At 36.5% G+C, this 9,701-nt stretch overlaps 1 pseudogene; it reads left to right on the forward strand.

Annotated features, from left to right (window-relative positions):
- The first annotated feature begins 8,505 nt into the window (after positions 1–8,505).
- The window catches only part of LOC102756362, a 5,859-nt pseudogene continuing 4,663 nt past the window's right edge, over positions 8,506–9,701 (forward strand).

Here is a 9,701-nt window from a genome sequence, read left to right on the forward strand (position 1 = left end):
ATTGCATTTTCTGAATATAATTGAACACACACACACGCACACACACACAGACACACGCACACACACACTGTCCTCACCCAAGAAAATGCACTTAGATCATTGGAAGTGATTTTCCCCATATGAATGAGGAAATATGTATTTGATAATAATGTTACAACGTATTACTTACACATAAGGTAATTTGAAAAGCAAAATGTGTTATGATTAAGATTTCTTTACAAGGAAATGAGGAAGTTCAGTATTAGAAAATGCAAGAAAACTGAATATTGAAATTTCACACTTACAATTCTATACTTAACACAAATGTCAATGTCAGTCTATACACAAATGGTATCTCAATCAAACATTTTATGTATTTTTCAACAATTAAACAATAGGTAGGTTAAAAATATATACTAAAATCCTCAGAACCTACAAAATCATATTTTAAAATGACTTAATTTGAGTTGTATTGCAGATGATTTACCATTTTTCATAACTGTTTTCACTATAATTTCCTTCTTCTAATGACTGTATAATTAAACCATAATGGGAAATGTAAGCTTATGTATATTCATAGAGAATTTGTTATAACAAACAAGTCATAATTAACTAAAAGCCCCAAATACATTTTAATTTTTATAAAGGTTTATTCCATACAACTCATTTTTGCTTTTCGAAAAGAAGGGCAAAGCAATAAATACTAACTTCTTGATCTAATGGGCCACATAATTGAAATCTTTTTCTGTTGTTTTTAGTGTAAAGTTATTTAGATGTGCAATAATTTAGTTAATGTAATTAAATTAATATAATTGCTTCTTAGTATTACTGTGCTTGTTAGAATTAAAAGTGTAGAGAAAATTATCACATGCAGGGAAAACAAATTTTGTTTTAGTTTTTTAATAAAAAAATATGGTGCTTACATATAAGTGTATATACAGGTTTTATACTTGATATAATTGAATTTAGATAGTAAAAGCTAAAACATTTTCACCTGACAATTTGCTAGCCACTATCATTTCCAATTAACATTAGTTTCCTTTGTAACCACAAAGTGACCATGATATGCATAATTGATATTCAATCTATATAATGGAACAACTAAATTAATAATTGGATTACCCAATCAATTATTTGTATTGTGTATATACATATGCAACTACATTCATTCACCACTTAATGAAAGGTATAATTTCTGTGAGACCCATTGTTATCCAATGTCATCATTGTGCAAACATTATAGAGTACATTTACAGAACATAGATGGTCTAGCCTACAGCACAGCTGGGATATATGGCCTAGCACAGTCCTCTATGTGGTTTATCATTGAACAGAATGGCATTATGTAGTGTATGACCGCACTTTGTTATTTAAACCTATAACAAGCATTTATAATTTAAACAATAAAAATTTAAACAAAACCATGATGATATCATTTTCTTCATTTTTTTTCATAGAAATAAGATAAACACATTTCTTAAAACGATATGTCCATCTTACCAATTCATAAACTAGGGGCTATCAGTCACATTTCTCATAGCAGGGTATGAATGTACTGAAAATGCCATGATACAGGAAACAAGAAATTGTATACTCTAGCGGTTTTTGTGAGTCTCTAAAGCTTAAAGTTATAATAGCTTTACAACGCGAATCTGCAGTAGATGAAGTTATGTACAGGCAATAAAACATGTGCATGCGAGTGCACATGCACACACACACACACACACACACACACAACCATAGCCTATGTGATGGTTTGAAACATTCCATGACTTTTCTCTTACTATAATTTTCTTGCCTAATTTTGAACCATGTGTATTTTATACATTTTCAAAACCAAAATTAATAGATAACATAATGAGAAAAGTAACACTGAAACTAAAATAACCACATAGAAAAAAAAAACAGAATTAATCCAAACAATTTTTCAATGCATAATGTTTAACTTGATGTCCTCAATGAAAAATATTCAAAAGGCAAAAAGTAGTGTAAAGATGAACTGGGTATTAACTGACTTGTTTTGATAGTGCCACTAATATATTAATTCTGTAACAAAATGCGTGTGTTAAAAGACAGAAAAGAAGTAAACGTGGGCCCTGCCTGGTTTGGCTCAGTGGGTAGAGCATCAGCCTGCGGACTGAAAGGTCCCAGGTTCGATTCCAGTCAAGGGCATGTACCTTGGTTGCGGGCACATCCCCAGTGTGGGGTGTGCAGGAGGCAGCTGATCGATGTTTCTCTCTCATCGATGTTTCTAACTCTCTATCCCTCTCCCTTCCACTCTGTAAAAATCAATAAAATATATTTAAAAATATATATAAAGTCACTTTAACTAGGGGATAAATCAAATGTGAAGATTTTCTTCAACTAAGTATAAACACAGGACATATCTTGGCGGCACACTGTTCAAAAGAGCAAATTTGGGGACAATTTAAACATTAAAAATAATAACTGTAATAGATTTTAATACCCATAACCAAAATATATTTCTGTATCCATAGCAACATGATAACAAAAGGAAAGGGAGTTTATTATAGAAGACTGTCTATAGAAGAATGTCTGTAGAAGAATGTCAGTCAGTGTTTGGGGAAGAAATTACAGAATTGAAAATTTGCAATTGTACTCCCACCAAATGTAAGGCTTCATTCAGGCAGAGAATATCAAGGGGTGCAGAAAGCACTTATGAAACATTGTTGGAAAATAGGATAAACATTGATTCTGAACATTAACTCCCAGATCATTTATTAGTAATGGGGAAAAGTTCACCTTCTAGTGGAGAAATCAAGAGGAACCACCAACCAAGTGCTGAAGCTGAGCATCACCAATAACAGAATAATGGGACGTTAGGGCTTCCTGGGGTAATGCAGTGGGACACATGCAGCAGCATCCCTAACTCAGGTGCAGTTAACATCAACTTTCCATTTAAATCTGTTTATTAGGAAGCCGTTAGAAAAATACAGAATGCGAGATATTTTACAATACAAGTGAAATAAACGATATAAAATGTCAATGCCATAAGTGACAAAAATTAGATGACTATTGAAGAGCAAATAAGATTATGTATATATAATATGAAAAATAAGTGCAATTTACATCCATTGAAAAAATCTTGAAATGAGCACAAGCAAACAGATCTAAAGGGCATTGTTGGTAGAGTTGGGGATTTTTATTTAAATGAAATATTGGATAATACTGTTTTAAAGTGACAGCTATTAAGTGTGATGACTGGTTATGTAAGAGAATGTCCTTGTTTCTACAAGAATGCAATGACGTGATACCTACAACTTACTTTCAGATGGTTAAAATGAATGTGTGTTTGTGTGTGTGCCTGTGTGTGTGTGTGTGTGTGTGTGTGTCTGTGTGTGTGTTCATCCATGGACACTTGCCTGTTTCCATGTCTGAACTATTTCAAACAATGCTGTTTTGTGTGTGTGTCTGTGTGTGTGTGTGTGTGTGTGTGAGAGAGAGAGAGAGAGAGAGAGAGAGAGAGAGAGAGAGAGAGAGATGTGGTAAAATGTCATCATTGATGAATATAGGAAAAAATGAAGATTAAACTTTTCATAAATTTTAGAGATAAAAGGTGGAAGAAAGAAGAGATATTGATGTGTAAGGTAATTAATAAATATAATATCTTGCTGAATTTGAAAGATTATTAAATATGAGCTATTATAAAATACACTTATAAATAGTATTTAATAAATTTGCCTAAGTACCATATACTTTTGATTTATATTTTTCAAATGTAAACAAAGTGATAGTATCTAAAATAGTTCTAAAATGTTTAAACATGTTAGAACTCTCTAGTGACAACCAGAGAGGGCAGATTTCTGCATTCTTGGTAAATGTATTATCTATGTGAGTGCTAATTATTGTTTTCCACTTTGATTGATAAATAGCTCACATACAGCAGCGTATAAGTTTACGGCATACAGCATGAGGGTTTGACTCACATTGGACTTAACTTTAATAGAATTCCTTAACTTTATACTTTCACTTCTCCTCCACCTCACATTTTAGGTTAATATTGCCACAATTTACATGTTTTGTGTTGTATATATGGCAACAGGTTATGTTGGTTATGGTTATTTTTAGTACATCCATTTGTTTTAACTTTTAAACTAGAATTTTAAGTGAATTATGCTCTACAATTACCAAATTACAGAATCTAAATTTGTCTGTATACTTACCAATACCTGTGAGAATTACAGTATATTTTTTATGTTGTTATGCTAATTAATGTCCTTTTACTTCCACTTAAAGAACTCCCTTTAACAATTCTTGTAAGGTATAATTATTTTCAGTCTTCCAGTCTCTGATTCTTAAATGAATTATTTTTTAGTGGAAAGAAAGTGTGATCAGTACTAAAAACATTAATAACAAAATTATATGCAACCGGCATACAATTTTGATATTCATACACATATAATCATAAAAATATGTATCAAAATGGGCAGAGACAGTAATGGTACTCTGGGAATTCTCACCTCACATTCCCCGCTATTAACACAGTCAGCTCTATAAATAGTATGGACTTGTACTTTACACATCAGTTTTGTTCATTGTTCCCATGTTTTCAGGTAATGGATTATGGCAACTGAACTAAGTGCACAAAACACTGTGGAAAAGAAAAACGAAAAGTCAGGAGGACAAATAGATTGTTTCCATTTAACTTGCTTTTCAACTAAAAGTAGTGCCATGCTCTCTGAGAGGTGATAGATCATTCTTAGGCTCTACAGTCAGAAAGGAAAAGCAATAATCTTGTCTCTCAGTCTTATCCTCTGGGTCACCTGGAGCAGATTTTTCTGCTTTCCACTCAGCTTTCTCATTAATAACATTGTGATAGTAGTGTGACTGCCTCCCAGTGTGGGAGGAAGAAATAAGTGACATAAAGCAGAAATGCATAGCCATGTGATTTACTCTTAATATATGTTAGAATTTCGCAATGGCCATTGTATAAAGGAAATAAATTGTCAAGTTAACAATGTAAATCTTTCCTGCTTGCCTGCCAACTGGTTTTCTGGTTAATAACAGGAGGCTCCTAGTTTCCTCCTTCTAGGCTTTTGTGTATCTATTGGCATAATACCTAGAAGCTTAAAACAAAGTAGGAAAATCCCCGAAGATAGATTGGACGTTGTTTCAGTCTTGTGCATTTTGGGACCCATATTTTTCTTCAAAATCAATTATGAAATGCAATTTAAAGAACTGCTTTCTGGCCTCTGATATCGATACTGTTTGTGGGCCTTTTATCCACTTTTTCCAAAGAGAGCTCTAACATAAATAAGCAGATTTCCTGTGAGTGTGGTATTTTAGAAATGGTAATATCTGCTGAAGATAAACTGTAGGAGGGAGATCAAAGATCACTGGGCATCCCTGACTTCTCACAATCCTCTTAAAGTAAGTGGTAATCTCTCCTTCGAAAGAACAAATGAGCCACGAGGTGATTGCTGGGTGGATGATTGCCCTCAAGAGAGAGTTTTGAAAATCCACCAGCTCACATTACACAATAAATATTGCCCTTAACTCAGTAATTATGTGTGAGCTGAACTTTTCACATTTAATCCAGTTATTTGCCTTTATGCTGTTGGAGCTTCATGGAGGCAAGCACTGTTGCCAACCCAGTGTGGCAATCAGTACAAGACCCTGCAGGGCATCCTCTATGTGTCTGCTGATCAGCTGAACACAGGAGGTATTCTGACAGAGAAGAATAAACTGCAATGATTTTGTCCAGAATTAATTAAAAATTGTACATATTAAACCTGGCCAGTGTGTCCCAGCGGTTGAGAATTGATCCATGAACCAGGAGGTCATGGTTCCATGCCTGGGTTGTGGGCTCAATCTCCAATAGGGGGTGTGCAAAAGGTAGCCAATAAATGATTCTCTCTCATCATTGATGTTTTCATCTCTCTCTCCCTCTTCCTACCTCTCTGAAGTCAACAAAAATATTTTCATTGTACACATTAAGAAGTTAAAATGTATTCAGCATCATTTATAACTAAAAGAATAAAAGGGAAAACCAGAAACTATCCAAATGGATATAATAAACAGACTCCTTAGACCAATATGCTTCAAATAATTTGATCTTTATATCTTCATGAACATTAGATTTCAAATATGTAATATCTTGGGTCCAATTACACTCAAGACACAATATAAGTAGTTATATTTCATGTTATTAACTATAATTGAAACATAGTATAAAATCTGTGTTGGATTTCAGGCAATGGCCAGTCAATGAGAGGTTGTAAACTTGTAAAGTATTTTAGAAAGCTAAGGTTTATGTAATCTCTAAAACCCTTCTGTGGATACATAAAAGATATATTATTCTATATGTTCTTTTGTACTCCACACTCACTGTCATTTTTTTGAAATCTGTGATTATTTGAGTTTTTTTTATATATTTTAGATTATGAAATTATTTGCAGGTAACATTTAAACATAGTATAAATCTGAATCAGATTGCAGAGGCTGAGGGAGGATGTGGTTAGCCATCTGTAACTTACGATAAGACCAAGTCAATAAGTAAGACTTGGATACTTTAGCATAGGGCATGATAGATTTCAATGGCAAGAAAGCAGAACCACAGGAATGCGTGCCTGCCCTTGATTGATAAGCTCTTTGATATTTCTTCTGAGACACAGAAGACAAGAGAAAAGCAGTTTATAACCCAAACAGGCCCCAGTTAAGGTGTGTATGGGCCATGAACTTAGAATATTTTTGTGTCTAATTAAAAATACTAAAAGCTCTTTTATGCTTAATGAAAGAGAGAATGAATGACTGAAATTGTAGAATGTCAATATTCATTGAGATGTTCTACATAAAATTGTTCATCAATTAACACTGCATGTTCTAGGAAACTAGAAGCAAAAAAGATTTTAAAAGATACCATACATAGCACCCATATTTTGGGAACTTATATTACGCTAGAGGCCCGGTGCACAAAATTTGTGAACTCAGGGGGGGGGGTCCCCCAGCCTGGCCTGTGCCCTCTCACAGTGCGGAAGCCCCGCGATCAATCGCCCCAAAGAGGTAGGCCCTACCCACTCATCCGGGCTCCTGGATGGATTGCCCCAAATAAGTAGGTCGGAGCCGCGAAATCCCCAGGCCTCACCACACAGAGCCACAGGACCTGCCTCTGAGCCACGCAGGCAGCGTCAACCCCTGCCCACCCATGCATGCATGCAGTCCCACCTATTCATGCATGCCCACTGCACATGCAGCCTCCTGGTGATTACTTATTGCAGCGTGAGGGCATCATGGCGTGAGGGCATGACAACCACATAGGCTTTTATTAATAGGATTTGTTAAACTATATCAAATCCCAGTAAAATGCAAATTCCACAGACACTGATTTCTGTCTAATTTGTTGACTGATGTTTTCTAAGCACCTAGATCAGTGCCACAACAATGAATATATGTTAAACAAATGAATAAAATATACAGCTACTAAAAACTGGAATAGCACAGGCCCAAGACAACAGGAAATGGAGAGATCAGATGTCCTGGTGCTGACTGGCTCAGGGATTCTCAACTCCTGGTGCAAGCTGGCTTTCTGTTGGCTAGGATCCATGGATGTGAGTACCAGGAAGTTATATCACTCTCTCTTCATGCTGGATGCAGAGAAGGGATATCATGTTTGGATACCATGTCTAAAATTCTACATCAATTGGCTTGAGAAGCTTCAGAAATCACTGTAATTCTCAATTAACCAAGGGTGTCACACTTGCTAATTCTGGAACCAGGAAAACAGCAAGTTGAAGTGGTGGCAGTTAATTGTTATTGATTGGTGTGTAACAGCATTAGTGAATTCCAGAGGGTCTGGCCATTAGTGAGGTATAAAATGGTCCAGCAATATCTTCAATTGGTTTTAGATAAAAAAGAATAAAAACACACAGGAACACAATGAGATTTAAAATACTTGGGAGAATTGAAGCTCTTCCCTTGATTAGGTTTAACGACCTCTAGAGAAAGATGCAAGAATCCCCATATGTTGGGAACACGGTGGAAGCTAGAAAATGTCCAAATCTTTCACAATCTGTGCCATTGCTTCTCAATAGAACATTTTGTGATGATAGAAATCATCTTTTCCTAGCTGACATGTCTCAGTGGTTGAGCGTTGACCTATGAAGTAGGAAGTCACAGTTCAATTTCTAGTCAGGGCACATGTTCAGGTTGTGGGCTTGATCTCCAGTGTGGGGTGCATGAGATAACTGATCAATGATTCTCTCTCAATGCATGAGGTAACTAATCAATGATTCTCTCTCAAAGTTGATGTTTCTATCTCTTTCTCCCTCTCACTTTCTCTCTGAAATCAATAAATTATACTAAAAAATAAAATAAACCATCTTTGTTTGTGCTGTTGTATGTGGTATCCACTGGACACATGTGACCTATTGAGTACTTGAAATGTAGTTAATGTAACAGAGCTAAGTTTTATATTTTATTTAGGTTGAATTGATTTGAATTTAAATAGTGTAGTTGGGCCCTGGTGCAATTCCGTCCACAGAAGCCATTTATCTCCATCTGCCTTCTCTCTCACCTAAGTGTGTGCTACTGCCTCATGGAAGATTCTATGGACATGGACATGAGCCCTCTGAGGCCCCAGAACTACCTTTTCAGTTGTGAACTAAAGGCAAACAAAGATTATCACTTTAAGGTGGATAATGATGAAAATCAGCACCAATTATCTTTACGAACGGTCAGTCTAGGGGGCTGGAGGAAAGGATGAACTGCATATTGTCGAAGCAGAGGCAATGCATTACGAAGGCAGTCCAGTTAAAGCAACACTGGCAACTGTGAAAATGTCTGTACAGCCAACGGTTTCCCGTGGTGGCTTTGCAATAGCACCACCTGTGGTCTTACGGTTGTAGGGTGGCTCCGGGCCTGTGCATCTTAGTGGACAGCACTTAGTAGCTGTGGAGGAAGATGCAGAGTCAGATGATGAGGAGGAGGATGTGAAACTCCTAAATATGTCCAGAAAGCGGTCAGCCCCTGGAGGGTGTTAGCAAGGTTCCGCAGAAAAAGTAAAACTTGCTGCTGATGAAGATGATGAGGTTGAGGAGTATGATGATGATGATTATGAAGATGATGATGATGATGATGATGATGATGTATTGATTGGCTTCCTCCTGCATGCCCCACACTGGGGTTTGAGCCCACAACCGGGACATGTGCCCTGACCAGGAATGGTCAGTCTAGGGGTTGGAGCAAAGGATGAACTGCACATTGTCGAAGCAGACGCAATGAATTACGAAGGCAGTCCAATTAAAGCAACACTGGCAACTGTGAAAATTTCTGTACAGCCAACGGTTTCCCGTGGTGGCTTTGCAATAGCACCACCTGTGGTCTTACGGTTGTAGGGTGGCTCCGGGCCTGTGCATCTTAGTGGACAGCACTTAGTAGCTGTGGAGGAAGATGCAGACTCAGAAGATGGCGAGGAGGAGGATGTGAAACTCCTAAGTATGTCCGGAAAGTGGTCAGCCCCTGGAGGATGTTAGCAAGGTTCCGCAGAAAAAGTAAAACTTGCTTCTGATGAAGACGATGAGGATGAGGAGTATGATGATGATGATGATGATGATGATGATGATGATGAAGAAGAGGATGATAATGATGATGAGGAAGCAGTAGAAAAAGCTCCAGTAAAGAAATCCATACGAGATACTCCAGCCAAAAATGCACAAAAATCAAATCAGAATAGAAAAGACTCAAAACCATCAGCACCAAGATCA

The sequence above is a fragment of the Myotis davidii genome, unplaced genomic scaffold (genome assembly GCF_000327345.1).
Source record: "Myotis davidii unplaced genomic scaffold, ASM32734v1 scaffold3695, whole genome shotgun sequence".
NCBI lineage: Eukaryota > Metazoa > Chordata > Mammalia > Chiroptera > Vespertilionidae > Myotis > Myotis davidii.